We start from the raw sequence: 17,068 nt of genomic DNA, 5'->3' as shown, positions 1-17,068 counted from the left end.
TTGACAGCGGCTTTGCCACGGATCTCCGGGACCTCATTAGAGGATCGCTAACTGATGGAGCCCGAGTGTTAGTCTTAAAAAGATAACTCCAATTTATGGCTGCATTTTGTCAAAATAAAATATGCTGAAGGAGGAAAAATGTTCACGGAGGCACGTGTGCCCAAAGATATTTCTCAGGGAGGCTGCTTTTGAAGCCGCTTGCCAGCTGTCATCAATAAAGCATTGCCATCCCGAGAAGCACCGAGTCCCAGCTCTTCAGTGTTGGATGAGCTGACTGCCAAGGAGCTCTTAATTCTCCTCTATTTATTACAGCAGCAGCAGCAGTGACCTTAACGAAACGTCATTAAGATAGGCATGTCAATGCCACATTTTGAAAGACAGTCTGAAGTGCGAAGAGCTGAAGGTCGACGTGATAGTTTGAGTACATAATTCAAACAAAGATTAAGTTTTGAAAGGATGGGACTGGAGTCTCTTACTAATTTGCTACATTTGTAAGCATTAAAGAGGATGCATGGAAGAACAGGAGTTCAGGAGGGACAGACTGATGCTATTCAATTTTGTTTGGCTGTTGTGTGTCTCCTAAAAGATACTTTCTCCTGAAAATAGTTATAGTCAACTTATAAGAAAGAGTATTTAAGCTTGGGAAGCAGAAAATGTCTTAGTCAAATGACTTTGGTCTTTTTGGCATATGTGATATGATCTCATATGAAATAATAACTAAAAATAAGAACTGTATTGGATTAGAGAGTCATGGAGTATATAGTTGATCAAAATTAAGTTTTTAATTTTTAATTTTTTAAGGTTATAATTATCTCTCCCCTTAGCTTTCCCCTCTACAAACCATCTCACGTACCCAGCTCGTATTTACCAATATTTAAACAACAAGAGGCCATGAACTTGAAAGAAATTGATATTTTTTAATAAATCTGTGCAACTGATCTCTTTTGGATTGAATGAACTGAATCAATGTGAGCTGATATGGTTGCACTTTTATACCACAACAGGAAAGCCTGTGGTTCTCAACATTTCTTGTAGAGCTAGGGATAGGTAGAACATACCATTCTTGTCTTCAAGGTGTTTGCAGTCAGTAGAAGGAACAAGAAACAAACAAATGGGACATAAATGTAATCAAGCCTCTGATTCTGAGATGAAGCTACTTTGTATCCCGTATCATCCCAAGTAACTAGTTACTGAGCAGTGCCGGCTAAATAGCTCCCTCTGTGTAATATACCCCACAAGTCTGAAATATCTTTGGAAAGGCCTCCAATGTAGTGAACTAAAATTTGTATCTTTGAGGTTCCTTTCTTTTGGTTTCTGTTCTTCTCTTTTGAATAGTCTGTGCTTTCTTTTGTAGGATAATCTTTTAACTATCTGAGATCTTTTCTGCCCCTAGTTTGACAAAAGGCTTTACTTTCTCTACCATAATCCTCTAGTTTCTATCATATTTTTTAAAACTTAAATAATAATATTTTGAGAGATTCTCACCACCCACCCACAATGTCACAACATTACCCCATTTGTCTTATCCTGGTTGGAAGAAAAATCTCCATTAGTTATGGAGAGAAAAGTTACTATCCAGTGTGCTGAAGCTTAACTGTGTGTTGAACACAAAGGAACTGAGCAAGGAGTCCCATAGGAAGCCATAAGGATGCTTCAAGTTCTTGAAGGATTTTTCTGGTGAATCTTTTTTTTTTTTTTAAACTTAAAGTCTACCCTGTGCTTGTTCCCAGTCTGGATGTATGGGTGTTACTGATGCTGAGAAATTGTGAAGTGGTGTTCTCCACTTTCAGACACAATGATTGCCCCTTTCATTTGCATCTGCAGCCACCATGGAAGAATCTGTTTCATTTCCTCACAGTCTGCTTGACACTTTTCCACACAAAGTCAACCCATCTGTGATGCTTCATGCCATATTGCTCTGTCTGCCAGTGAGACTTCCCGCTCCTCCCCAGCGCTGCTAAGCTGCTAGAAATGGGCTTCAGTATCTTTTGAAGGCTTCTTACTCCAACCTATTCTTCAGCGGCCTTGGATCCTGCTTCTGTGTTTCCTTTTTTTTTTGAAAAGCAATTTTTATTGAATTTGGAGGGACAGTTTCTTATTATAATAGTAAAAATGCTGAAGCTGAATGTTGTAAAAAACGACATGGTGCAACAATGGCCACAGTGTCTGGCCAGGGGACAGCTGGAGAAGTAAAGCATCTAAGGACAGCGCTAAGGGACGAGCTCGTGTGAGGCAGACACTTCTTATGTACTTCCCACAAAGCAGTGGTTGAATTGATGACCAGTTTGGCTACTGATTGCATCAGGATTCTCTAGGTTATATCTGACTGTCTCATTTTATACTAGTTATAATTGATTAGTGACATTGAGAAGCTTCACAATACCTAAAGTATGCCAGAGACCCAGTGAGTACGCAACCAATGATTAATCCATGGATGGGACTGTCTCAAGGGATTTGAGTTTTTAAAATTAACTAAACTTTTGTTTTCTTTCATAGTTAGCATGGGTCTACATATCTACCTGCAGACCAAAGAATTTAGTAATGGTTTTTTACGGTCTATCATTCAGTGAAATCTGGGTCTTGGAAATGAACTCCTGTTGTTTCAATTTCACTCCAGTCTAAAAGTAACTGTACTGATACCAACAATGACAATAATTCATACTAAACATCATGTAATATGATGTGCTAGATTAAGACATTCTTTTTTCTTAAAACAAGATTACATCATTTTTCTCCTTTCTTTTTCTCTTGCTTTACTTATACATGTCTCCCCTTGCTCCCTCTCGAATTCATGACTTCTTTTACTTTGTTATTACTGCATGGGCCCACACGCGCATGCAAGCGCGTGCACGCACACACACACAGACACACACACACACACACAGACACACACACACACACACAGACACAGAGTGGGAGCATGGTTGAACCCACTCAGTTTGTTTGTGTGTCCTGTATGTGTGTGGTTATTTCAGGACTGATCCCTTGGTATTGGACAGTCAGTGCTTTTCCCTAGTAAAGGCTATTTCTCCCATTCGCACCATTCTCTAATTGTCTGTTTTCTAGGGGTGGGGTTCGGTAAGATATTCCCTTCCCTATTTAACTCATCTGTTGCTGTTCATCTTGTTCAGACCTTGTCTAGGCAGGCATGCTGTTGAAGTGAAGTTTCCTTGAGGTGAAGCTTCTAGGACAAGACTTTTTGATCAAGTCACACTTCTTTCTGCTTAATTGCTTCAAGATATCCCCATTCTCAAAATCCCAGCAAAATTCTTTACAGACCTTGAAAGAAAGGTACTCAACTTCATATGGAAAATCAAAAAACCCAGAATAGCCAAAACAATCCTGTACAATAAAGGATCTTCTGGAGGCATCAAAATCCCTGACTTCAAACTCTACTACAGAGCTACAGTACTGAAAATAGCCTGGTACTGGCATAAAAACAGACAGGAGGACAAAAGGAACCAAATTAAAGACCCGGATATTGATCCACACACCTATGAAAACCTGATTTCTGACAAAGAAGCAAAAAATATAAAATGGAAAAAAGAAAGCATATTTAACAAATGGTGGTGGTATAACTGGATATCAACATATAGAAGAATAAAAATAGATCCATATCTATCACCATGCACAAAACTCAAGCCCAAATGGATCAAAGACATCAACATAAAGTCAGCCACACTGAACCTCACAGAAGAGAAAGTGGAAAGTATACTTGAACATATTGGCACAGGAGACTATTTCCTAAATATAATCCCAGTAGCACAGACACTGAGAGAAATGGGACCTCCTGAAACTGAAAAGCTTCTGTAAAGCAAAGGACATCATCAACAAGACAAAGTGGCAGCCTACAGAATGGAATAAGGTCTTCACCAACTCCAGATTTGATAGAGGGCTCATCTCCAAAATATACAAAGAACTCAAGAGATTGGTCATCAAAAGAACAAGTAATCTAATCAAAACGTGGAGTACAGACCTAAACAGAGAACTCTGTACAGAGGAATCTAAAATGGCTGAAAGACACCTAATAAAATGCTCTACATCCTTAGTCATTAGAGAAATACAAATCAAAACAACTCTGAGGTTCCATCTTACACCTGCAAGAACGGCCGAGATCAAAACCACTGATGACAACTTATGTTGGAGAGGTTGTGGGGAAAATTGCTGCATTGCTGGTGGGAATGCAAACTGGTACAGCCCCTTTAAATCAGTGTGATGATTTCTCAGAAAAATAGGAACCAGCAATACCACTTTGGGGTATATATCCAAAGGATGCTCAATCGTGCCACAAGGACCTGTGGTCAACTATGTTCATAGCAGCATTGTCATAGCTAGAACATGGAAACAACCCAAATGCCCCTCGACTAAAGAATTGATAAGGAAAATGTGGTACATTTACACAATGGAGTACAACACAGCAGAAAAAAAATGACATCTTGAAATTTGCAGGCAAATGAATGTAGCTAGAAAACATCATATTGAGTGAATTAACCCAGACCTAGAAAGACAGTTGCCATATGTACGCACTCATAAGTGACTTTTACACATAAAGCAAAGAAAACCAGCCTAAAAATCACAATCTCAGAGAACCAAGACAATAATGAGGACCGTAAGATCTACATGGATCTAATCTACATGGGAAGCAGAAAAAGACAAGCTCTCCTGTGTAAACTGGGAGCATGGGGACCATGAGAGAGAGTAGAAAGGGAGGGGAGAGGAAGGGAGGGGAGCAGAGAAAAATGTATGGCTCAATAAAATAAAAAAAAAAGATATCCCCCTTCTCTCAGGGATTTCTATAGGACCATAATAATGGGGACGTGGGCATGAGGGATACGGATGTCCAGATGTAGATCCAGGATAACAGCGCTGACCTCAGATATCTACATAAGAATACACAGGGCTGAGACCCTTCCTCCTAGGCTTTCCACCGTCAGCACCGTCCATGCTCTGTTTCTTCCGAGACCTTGTTCTACAATTAATCAGAGTCATAACGTGCTTGCTTAACATCGAGTAGAAACACTCTGCTTCTTTGTTTCTGTATTCTCAGCCATGAAAACAAATATTTTAGGGCTCAGGATGTAACTCAGTTGGGAGAGTGCTTTTCCAGTTCCACAAAGCCCTGAGTTTGTGGGAGCCCACCTGTGAACTCAGTTTCCATCTGGAGTCATTTCTGACTTAAAGAAGTCATTTGAGTTCAGGATTGCCTGCTCTGCCTTCCAGTAACCTTGAGGGCTATGAGTAACGTCTGTGTTAGCCATAGAAAGAGCATTTTTGCTCAGTTGAAAGAGTACATTTTCTTTTAAGATTTAGACTGGGGTATGCCAGCCAGAGGTACTCCTCCTTACAGATTAGAGGCCGCTTAGCTGAATGAGATAATGCACCTGTTAGAGTTTCCTCTCAAGGACAGTGCAGGGGAGGTGGTTAGCTGACTATACTGCTCTTTGTTCTGCCTTTTGCCTGTAGTATATATGCTGCCTGATGAATAAACTCGGGGATGTTTGGTAGTGACCTTCAGTGCTCCTGGTCTATCCTATGTTTCTATCTTCATTTCTCTTTTTAACATTTATTCAACCTCAGCACCCTCCCAGGGTACCCCCGAATGGATTCTGCCCTAGGGGACTCCGACATGGGTTTAGTCTCCGGCACTGCAGAAACCTGTTGTTGTGGTACCCACCTTTAATTTCAGAACTCTGGGAAGGAGAAGTAGGAAGAGCAGAAGTTTGGTCTTCCTCCTCTATGTAGTAACTTTGAGGCCAGCCTGGGCTACCTCAAACCTTAACTAACTAACTAACTAAATACTAGATTGTAGCCTAGCTTTTCTGTCAGGGTTGTTGGTCTTCCAATAATGACATGAAGACTTATTTTTAAATTATGGAAGTTTGGCTGATAGCTTAGGCATGTTTCTAACTAGCTCTCATAACTTAAATATGTATCTTCTAATCTATGTTCTTTTACATGGCTCTGTTATGTTGACATTGTAGAGCCCATCCTGTTTGTTCAATGTCTCCTCGAAACTCTGCCTTCATCTCAGGATCCTCTGTGCCTGGAAATCCTGCCTAGCCATTGGCCATTCAGCTTTTTATTAAACCAATCAGAGTAACACTTCTTCACAGTGTACAAAAAGATTATTCCACGGCACTAGACCCATAATATTTTAAATAAATTTTCCCATCTAGAAGCGAAACCTTGCTTAGGTGTGCCATGAATCTTCCACATAAGATGTATCTGCCAGAAACACAGTACAGACCAGACTCTGTGACTCTACATTTTAAGAGATGAAACTCAGATATTTAGCTGTTAGTTGTACTTGCGCATCTTATGTCTCTCGTCCCAGAATTAAAAAGTCATTCATATCTAGAAGAGGCTTTGCCATTTTGTTTCCCAATATACGTCTCTCATAGCACACACAGCAGGGAGCATGGGAGTGGGTGAGGAAAACGTTTTACAAAAGAAAACAGGTTGGGAAAACGGGTTCAGACAAGATTAAGCGTTGTTGGCTGTAGGATTTGTCAGCTCTTCTAACATGCCAATCTCCTTAAAAGGAGAAAGGATAGCATCAAAAATTCATTTTTTTTTCTGTTGAAATCTCAGAGGAGATGATCTCTCAGATGTCTAGCATTAGGGGAACTTGGATCGTTCTGATCTAATCCATCTATTTAGCAGACAAAAAGAATGAGGCTCAGAAAGCCATTTCTCATTCACCAAATTTTCTGATCCAACCTCCCAGAGTCAGGGCCAGAAAAAAAAGCCTGACACATGGATGTCATATAAGGGAAAATGTGTGCAGGAGTCTATGGATTTAATATATTCAGAAAACCATTATCTGTAGGTGAAAATTCCTCTCCTTTTAACTTCTAATCTTTCCTAATTTATGTACTTCCTGTGTTCATGGCTACTTCTGCTCTGCCAACATTTAATCTGATCTGATAATAGTTGAATGGGAATGTCCTGTAGGAATTGTATTTATCTTCTTAAAAATTCATATTCTGAAGTCCTGGCTCCTATTGCCTCTGACTATGAATGTGGTTGGAGAGAAGGTTTCTGCAGAAGCAGTTGAGGTAACGAGAAGACCTCGCCAGAGTGGGAGGGTGCTCTTACTGTACTGTGAATGAGGTCCCCATGAAAGAGATTTGGATGTAAAGGTGGGTATTCTCATGCAATGACATCACATGAAGGTCAAGATTACTGGTGTGCTTCTTCAGACAGCGATGTCCCAAGCAAGCCACCATGAGCTAGGATAAAGGCACAAGTAAAATTTACTTCCACCTTCTAAAGAGAACAACTTTAATATTGTGCTCTAATACTTCAGACATTGAGAAACAAGGAAAACAAATCTCTGGGGTTGAAATCGCAAGTCTGAGTTTATGGTGCTTTGTTGCGGTAGTCTGCACAGTGTTTGCCTCTCTAAGCCTAGTCCCATCTCCAAAAGGTACCTGATTGGCTGTCTGCCCTGGGGTTCTCAAGTCTTCATTCTATTAAGAGTCAAGACAAACCTGAACCAGAAGGCTTGTTCTTTCTGTGTGCCTCTGTCGGCTCTTATTAACGTGGTCTCAGCATGGACCCGGGATCTGTGAGCCTCCTTGTTCAAAGAATTGGAAGATCACACAAATTATGGAGCAGCAAAAGTTTTTACTCAAAAACCAAGTCCAAGAATAGGTGAGATACTCTAAAGAACAGCCAGGGGCTTCCTGAGTTAGCCTGCTCCAGAGCAGTGGTGCTCTGTCTGGTTGCCAGAAGGAGTGCTCGGGGCTAAGGATGAGATAGAGAGGTTTTCTGTTTCAGGTGATAGACTTAGGATACATGAGCCTTTCTTCTCTGTGTATGTCCCTTTTCATGATGCACCAGATTTTTATCTCATGTTCATGTTCAATCATGCATAGGCATAAGATCTCCCCTAAAAGGTCATTCTGAGGTCACACATACGTGTCAAAAACCAGTCCAGTCTGGATAGTCTTATTTCCTCCTTTCTGGATATATTCTAGGATATATGTGCTCACAAAAGGGGAGTTACTACAAGTTGCTAGGTGGCCACAGGTTCAAGAGACCTGACTGCTTTGTTTGGAGAGTGGTGTACTATGTTTGATGCAGGTGAAGTCCTGGGCTGCCAAGTGTTGTGTTGAGAAATCTGGGTGTGCGAAGCTCACCTCATGTGGGTCCATTGCTAAGCTAGCTCTGTGTTTGCCTGACAAGTTTAAGTCCTGTTATGATTCTGTGACATGGAGCTATGTCCCCGGACACTGCCACCTCCTTTAGCCTCTGGAATATCAGTTGACCTGATCCTCTGTTTTAACATATTACATGCACACAGAATGACAGAGCTATGAGAAGACCGGAATTTCAGTGTGCCTGAAGGCTGAAATATGCCATGTCTTTTATTTAAAGACACTGAAAATTAATATGAGAAAGAACATAAATTGATTTTAAAATAGTATTAGCCAAGGTAGATCTTGTCTCTAGAATAAAACAAACCATGATGAGATATTTATGAGAATTTCATTTCATTATAAAATTAGTTTTTATAAGCATCCTGTATATCATGAATATCATTGAATTTTATTTACATTGATATTTTAAATTCAGTATTTTATTAGAATTAGTTTTTATAAGCATCATGTATTCCTTAGATATCATTGTAATCTGATTTATGTTGATATTTCAAATTAAAGGTTTTTTTTTCTTTTTATAAATCATGCTTGTCTGCTTACAATTTGAAAAAAAAACTGAAAAAAATAAGCTGTGTTGTGGGATTTCTTGAACTCAGATGCTGGTGTATTATTTTATAGTTGTTCCCCAGGGAGGCTGTAAAGTCATTGGATAAAGCATTTGTACAAGAAAGGATATAAGTCTCAGAAGTCATGAACTATTTGATGTCTACCAACCTAAAAACCTGTTGTGGAATATTACTTTAACCAGGCAAAAATGTGTTACATTCATTTATGCCGTATCTGGTTTATTATATAGAGGTGTATTGCATTTGTTTATGCTGCATTTGTTTAATTATGTAAAGATGTGTTGTTGTTTCACCTTACCTGCCTAAGGCACCAGACTGGTCTAATAAAAATCTGATTAGCCAATAGCTAGGCAGTAGAGGAGTAGGTGGGGCTGGTGGGCAGAGAGAACAAGTAGGAAGGGGAATCTAGGCTCACAAAAGAGAAGAGGAGAAAGAGGAGAATGAGGGAGAAAGAGAAGGAAACACCCTGGGCCAGCCAGTCAGTCAGCCACAAGCCAGCCAGAGTAAGGAGGGAAGAAGACTTAGGGAATGAAAGAAAGGTAAAAATCTCTGAGGCAAATATAGATGAAGAGGAATAGGTTAATATAAATTATAAGAGTTAGTAAGAAACAAACATAAAACCAAGCATTCATAACTAATAATAAGTCTCTGTCTCATGATTTGGAAAATGGTTGGTGGCCCCCAAAAAATCATGTCACAAGAATCTAAGAAAATCTATGGCTTATCTTTATTATGGAAAACAATATTTTCTATATAATTTCAAATATCTATAAGAAAAATATCATTTCCATAGTTAAACTACCTAAGATTCTAAGAACAATTGCTTATTTTTCTACATGAAATAATTATGTATGTGGGCACACCCACGAGAGCACATGGATGGAGGTCAGAGGACAGCTTGTCAAAGACAGCTCTCTCCTTCCACCATGCTCTGGAGATTGAACTGAGGTTGTTAGGTTTGGTGGCAAGTTCCTTTAATGATGAACCACCTCAAAGAACCCAAGAACCATTGTTATTAAAAAGATTTATACTTCTTTTACATGTATGGATGTTTGCCTGAATATATGTCTGTGCACAGCATGCATATGTGGTCTTTGGAGGCCAGAAGAGAGCATCAGAGCCTTTGGAACTGGAGTTACAGGCAGTTGTTAGCTTCTGCGTGGGTACTGGGAATTGAACCTGGGTCCTCTGCAAGAGCAACAAGAGCTCTTAACCACTGAGCCATCTCTCCGAAAACGATTCATTATTTTTTTTTTTTTTTGAGACGGGGTTTCTCTGTAGCTTTGGAGCCTATCCTGGAACTCTTTTTAATTTTTTTATTCATTTTATTGAGCTATGTATTTTTCTCTGCTCCCCTCCTTTCCTCTCCCTTCCTCTTCTACCCTCTTCCATGGTCCCCATGCTCCCAATTTACTCAGGAGAGCTTGTCTTTTTCTACTTCTCATGTAGATTACAAACAGGTATGTCTCTCTTAGGGTCTTCTTTGTTGTCTAGGTTCTCTGGGATTGTAAATTGTAGGCTGGTTTCATTTGCTTTATGTCTAAAAGCCACTTATGAGTGAGTGCACATAATATTTGTCTTTCTGGGTCTGCGTTACCTCACTCAGTATGATGTTTTCTAGCTCCATCCATTTTCCCGCAAAATTCAAGATGTCATTATTTTTTCTGCTGTGTAGCACTCCATTGTGTAAATGTACCACATTCTCCTTATCCATTTTTCAGTTGAGGGGCATTTAGGTTGTTTCCAGGTTCTGGCTATGACACCAATGCTGCTATAAACAGAGTTGAGCACATGTCCTTGTGATATGATTGAGCATCCTTTGGGTATATACCCCAAAGTGGTATCACTGAGTCTTGAGGTAGGTTGTTTCTTAATTTTCTGAGAATTGCCATACTGATATCCAAAGGGGCTGTACCAGTTTTCACTTCCATCAGCAATGGAGGAATGTTCCCTTTACCCCATAACCTCTCCAGCATAAGTTGTCCTCAGTGTTTTTGATCTTGGCCATTCTTACAGGTATAAGATGGAATCTCAGAGTTGTTTTGATTTGCATTTTTCTGATGGCTAAGGATGTTGAGCATTTTCTTAAGTGTCTTTCAGTCATTTTAGATTCCTCTGTTGAGAGTTCAAAAAAAATTGAAATGACTTCATGTATCTTATTGGATAACCATGACTTAAAATTAGAATTCAACAGCAACACATGGAGATTAAACAATGCTCACCTGAAGCATCAATGAGTCAAGGAAGAAATAAATGAAGAAATTAAAGATTTCCTAAAATGTAATGAAAACAACCACACAGCATACCCAAATTTATGGGACACAATGAAAGCGTGTTAAGATGAAAGTTCATAGCACTAAATGCTTACATAAAGAAACTGGAAAAATCCCACACTAGTGAATTAACAGAACATTTGAAAACTCTAGAACAAAAAGAAGCAAACTCACCCAGGAGAGCTAGATGGCCGTAAATAATCAAATTGAGAGCTGAAACCAACAAAATAGAAACAAAGAAAACAATACAAAGAATCAATGAGACAAAGAGTTGTTTATTCGAGAAAATCGACAAAATAGACAAACCTTTATCAAAACTAACCAAACTGCAGAGAGAATATCCAAATTAACAAGATCAAAAATGAAAAGGGGGACATATCAAGAGACATGGAGGAAATCCAGAGAATCATTAGGTCATATTTTGAAAACTTGTACTCCACAAAATTGAAAAACTTAAAGGAATTGGACAACTTTCTGGATAAATATCACTAAACCAAAATTAAATCAAGACCAGATAAGGAACTAGCTCTTAGAGCAGGCTGGCCTTGAACTCACAGAGATCCACCTGCCTCTGCCTCCCAAGTGCTGGGATTAAATGCACACCACTACGACCTGGCCCCAAACCATTCTTTTTTATTTTTATTTTTTTTATAAATTTATTTATTTATTAAGGATTTCTGCCTCCTCCCCGCCACCGCCTCCCATTTCCCTCCCCCTCCCCCGATCAAGTCCCTCTCCCTCATCAGCTCGAAGAGCAATCAGGGTTCCCTGACCTGTGGGAAGTCCAAGGACCGCCCACCTCTATCCAGGTCTAGTAAGGTGAGCACCAAAGCTGCCTAGGCTCCCCCAAAGCCAGTACGTGCAGTAGGATCAAAAAATCCATTGCCATTGTTCTTGAGTTCTCAGTAGTCCTCATTGTCCTCTATGTTCAGCAAGTCCGGTTTTTATCCCATGCTTTTTCAGACCCAGGCCATTGAAAAGGCATGGGATAAAACCCCAAACCATTCTTAATGAATGCTGAGGGTATATTACCAATGTCCCCTTAGTTATTCTTGGGAGAGAATGGAGGTGTTTTCCACCTATGCAAAAAACAATTACCAAAGGATTGAGTTTGTGACATCAGAAAAGATGAGAAAACATTAAGCATTCCGATTCTCAAATTGACGTGTCCCATGTAAAAGGAGTTACTTTTCAAAGAACAAACCTTGGGAAGATCAGCAGAGTTGCATGTGTTGAGTGGAATATCTCCCACACGACTTGGGCTTATATCTTTGAATTGCCATCTATTTAGTGTATCCCCACAAGAACACCAGCTTCTCTTCTCTTTTCTGAAAACAACACCCTTCTTTTTCCTTTGCAGACCCAGTTTTCTTTAGCTCTCATTTATTAATCATACAAATGACATCAATCAGCTCTGCTGCTGCTCCTGAGCTACGGTATAAGCTCAACTCTCTCACTGCTTTTATATTTTCCTAATATTCCTCGTCAGAATAAGTGGGTTTTTCCCTTCTAATTAGAGTGTATGCATGTATGTGTATACCTCTGTCTATTTCTCTCTTTTTGTCATCTATCTACCTATCTACATATCTACCTACCTACCTACTTATTATCTATCTACCTACCTACATAACTACCCCCTATCAACCTACCTACTATCTATCTATCTATCTATCTATCTATCTATCTATCTATCTATCTATAGTCTATCTATCATCTATCTATCTATTTATCTATCTATCTATCTATCATCTATCTATTATCTATCATTTATCTATCTATATATATCATCTATCTATCAATCTATAATCTATCTAATCTATCATCTATCTATCGTCTATCATCTATCTATCTTTCTATCTATCTATCTATCTATCTATCTATCTATCTATCTATCTATCTATTGATACCCAATGACATACCAGCCTTAGCTGACATCAGCTTACTCATAGACATTTCACAGATACGCACTGAACATTCCATGTTTGCCTAATCCATTTTGAGGGTCTTCTATCACTTGCGACTGGAAGGGATCTTGGCTAATACAATCTTTCTTGACCCCCTTGGGCCACCTTGTGCATTCTACTTGGAAAGTAATTGCTTTAGAAACGCGGACAGACACATTATGGGAGTTAAAACTCACTTAGGTTGGAATGTAATTCTCCGACCAATCCATCATGTCACTCAGGATCTATTAATCCTTGTCCTGTAGAATCAGAGCAACACGGCTGCCCGCCTTAAAAAATATGACCCCTGCTGCCTGTAGAATTTCAATCGGATTTTTATGCACACAAGTCTTAGCACATAAAAGTGGCATGAATCAGACCAAAACATACTTCTTCCAATTAAAAGGTGTGAAAAGAGCAAAGAGAAATGGCCTTTTCTATTTACCCAGCTCAGCAGCTGGGCAGTTCATTAGCAAATCCTGAAACGCACATAGGTCATAAGCTCCCGGCATGTGAAGACTCTTTTATAACACAATTGTAGAAAGGCAACCTTTAAGTCAAAAGTACTATTCCCCGATGAGGCTTATTAATTGAATCATTTGTTTACAAAAGGTGAGCATGGCTCTAAGTGACAGTGCTGTTTGCACAGTGGCACCAATATTAGGAAAGCTTGTGTGTAATGCATTAGTAATGTAGAGAATGATGCTGCCCGGCTTGGGGGTATTTGTTTAGCACATTCAAATCTCGTTATTTCAACAACCCCTGAGCATGAATTGAGTTAGCTTATTAAAGTTAAAAATATCCTTTCAAATATTGCTAATGAATGCCATGAAGTCAGTTATTTACTGCCGTCTCTGGATTTATGAGAGACTTAATGTTGGTCATCATTTGGATGGTAGAAAAAGCCTTTTTTTAAAAAAAAAGTTGTTGTAGGAAGGAATTCAGTCACCCTTTTAATGTGTCTGTGCTACTTCAGTCAAGGTTAAATTTTCCTAGACATGATTCTGAGGATAAGAATGTATCTCATGTTCTTTGTCAGCAAATACTGTCCTTTTAAAATTGTAACTCCCTGTAAAGAATGTGGCAGGAAAAAAATGTTATTTGCAATTACACCTTTTAAAAATATTTCATTCTGTATGATAGTAATTCACCAGTGGGCTTTAAGTTTAAGCTAGAGTAAACTGGTTCTAAAGTTGAACTGGAAGTTTGTGTGTTTTGAATGATGTAGAGAAAAGTGAATTGTTTTCTCTATGCTCAGAGATGGATAACTGCCCACTAAAAGATATGCCTGCCTTTTGTCTGTTGTGGATGTAGCTAGAACATATCTTTTTGGTTAGGGAACACCTTTGACAACCTGTGTAGATAAGATATGATCACAGATCCAGTTCACAATGCCTGGGAGTAGAAAAGGCTGTGCTGAAGGAAACAGGCTTGTCTTGGTCAAGCTCTTTATAGAGACGCTCTGGATATCATTAGGGTTCAGATCAACCAAAGGTAAAGAATCTAAACTACTCCTTCAATGATTGCGTGCAGGAGAGTTGCCAGATAGTTACAACTATCTTGGATTCTTTTCATGAATAAGAAATAAAATCTCATTGAGTCTAAGCCTTACAGGTTTGATTTCTGTGTTTTATAATCTCCACCGGCCTATAGAGATGGCTCAGTGGTTAAGAACACTGGCCGATCCTCAAGAGAATCTGAATTTGAGTGCCAGAACCTGCGTGGTGAATCACAGGTGTCTGTCTCCAGTTCCAGGGGATCTGACACCTTCTTATTCTGGCCTTTGAAGGCACTGCAGTAACCTAAGACCCAGATATACATGTTGATAAAACAAACATACAAGTAAATAAAATAAAGGAAAACATTTAAAATATATGTGCTTATGTATTTAATTAATACATTATCCCTTTAAAATAAGATATTGTAAGCCATATAGATATGGCCCACATCAATAGATAAAAACTCCAACTTATCAAGTAGTTCACTGATTAACCATTTAAAGACACTGGGTGTAGAAATATATTCTTATCCATTCTTGTGTGTTCTGATTGTTGATGAGGTAGAACAGGGTTCCTAGGTAATTAAAGGAAGCAAGCTAGTTTTCTTGGAAGTAGAGTCTAGCCGGAAGAAGACAGTCTGAAGTCTTTTCTCCCCGTAGATGTAAGGTATGGGTTTAAACCTTCACCAGTGTAGGAACTATTCTACACAGGCTACAAATTTGTCAAGATGATGGATCCCAATTCTGTTAGGACCAGGAGACAAGGATTTAACAGGGCTCAAAGACCGTTAAATTTTATACTTTGGTCCAGAACTGAGAACCAAAACAAGATATCTTTGAGAAGACCTGGAAATAGGAGATTTTGCCCAGACATTGCCATTTCCAAAGCGCCGTTACTGGAAGCCATAGTTAGCAGGAAGCAGCCCCATCCTTGAGTCGCAGTAATAATGATGCCAATAACTCTTGATAGCTATCTGTCAGATGTAGACAGAAACACTTTACAGATCCTAATTCTGCATGACACTACTTTGAGGAGGTAATTACTTTGAGGGAAAGAGGAAATGATTGTCCCTGTTTTATATATCAAGAAATTAAAGCATATAGAGACTAAATAACCCACTCAATGTTTTATAGCCACTAAGTAGAAAGACTTGAATTCAAATCTGGATGTTTTGAATTCAGAGCCTGAGCTGACCCTTGCTTTTTCTTCCCCCACAGCCCGAGCAAATAGGGAATAGTTTTAAAGAGAGACCCTGTTACCAGCTAAGCATTCTAGCCCATGAGCACAACAGGCCCTTCCAGAAATGACCAGAAAATCTAAGAATGGGAAGCACCACTGCACCTCCTGTAGGCAGAGGCTTAAATCACAAATTGTTCAACAGTATAAAAAGCAACCCTTTGTTATTCAAAATCTGATGGGTCCATGAGACATTGAAGTACCTTTACCCACTAGGGTGTCTCTGTCTCAGTCAATATGAGTATGCCACAGGTAGTTAGATCACAAGAATAAATTAGATTTTTAGTGAATTCAAGTAGTTAGTGACTTCAAGGTAGAGTAGCATGAAGTATTGTCTTTACTGAAAAGCAAGCAGAGCCACTGACGTAACCGTGGGGATTAGAAACAAGGAAACTGAGAGATAGGACAGAGAAAGCAAAATGTATTTTCTGCTTCGGCCGAGGCTGTGACTGCTCCTTTGGGGTTCAGGGTGACTCCCTCCGTGCATGTCTCATTTCATGTGACCACAACTGACCAATGGGGCCAGCCTGGCCACAGATTTCCCAGGAGGATGGGTGGACCTGGGTGGTTAATTTCATGTGTTATTTCTGCTGATTCTATTTTTCTTTCTTTGCAGTTGAATGATTGAAAAATACTATTTTTTTTGCTGTATTTTCTTTTCTTTTTTCAATATTAGAAAGATGATTGTCCCGGTGGACTTCTCTTCATTCTAAACATCTTTACTAAGTATGACAAGGACCTTTGCCGAACCTAGTCACCAAACTCTGTATTTTATATACACCCGAGTGATAGTACCCAGCCCTTTTATCTCAGCTCCCAATTACCAAGGAGACCTTAGTAACGTGCAACCACTGCAAAGACCAGTCATCCCCTGCAAGTCCGTGCATTTCCAGATTCTGCACTCCCTCCCTCTGTTTTCTACACAACAGCCTCCAGCCATCCATCTTGCAAAATCTAAGTCAGCTCAAGTCACTGGCCTGCTGGCCACTCTCCAGTAGCTTCCAGTCACGCTGAGAGTCCCGTGCTAATGGGCCTCTAGAAAAATATGTCCTCGATACTTCTCCAACTTTCTTTGCTACCAGACTGCCACCCCAGTGCCTCGGGGCTACCTGTCCTCAGTTCCTTTGTCCAGTGTGACAGCTGTAGCAGTGGACTCACCCCTGCTTTACTTCTGACAAATTTTCCATTTGTCAGAAATGAGCTCGTTTTGGCTCGCTCTCTCTCTCTCTCTCTCTCTCTCTCTCTCTCTCTCTCTCTCTCTCACACACACACACACACACACACACACACACACCTCGCTCAGGGTCCTGCTATGGCAGGAGTTCCTTCACCAGTTCTCTTGGAACAGCATCTGGAAGTCTATACAGCCCCTGACCTTCTTTCATT

Source organism: Microtus pennsylvanicus, chromosome 9 (assembly GCF_037038515.1).
Source record: "Microtus pennsylvanicus isolate mMicPen1 chromosome 9, mMicPen1.hap1, whole genome shotgun sequence".
Classification (NCBI taxonomy): domain Eukaryota; kingdom Metazoa; phylum Chordata; class Mammalia; order Rodentia; family Cricetidae; genus Microtus; species Microtus pennsylvanicus.
This window is presented reverse-complemented; position numbering follows the sequence as displayed.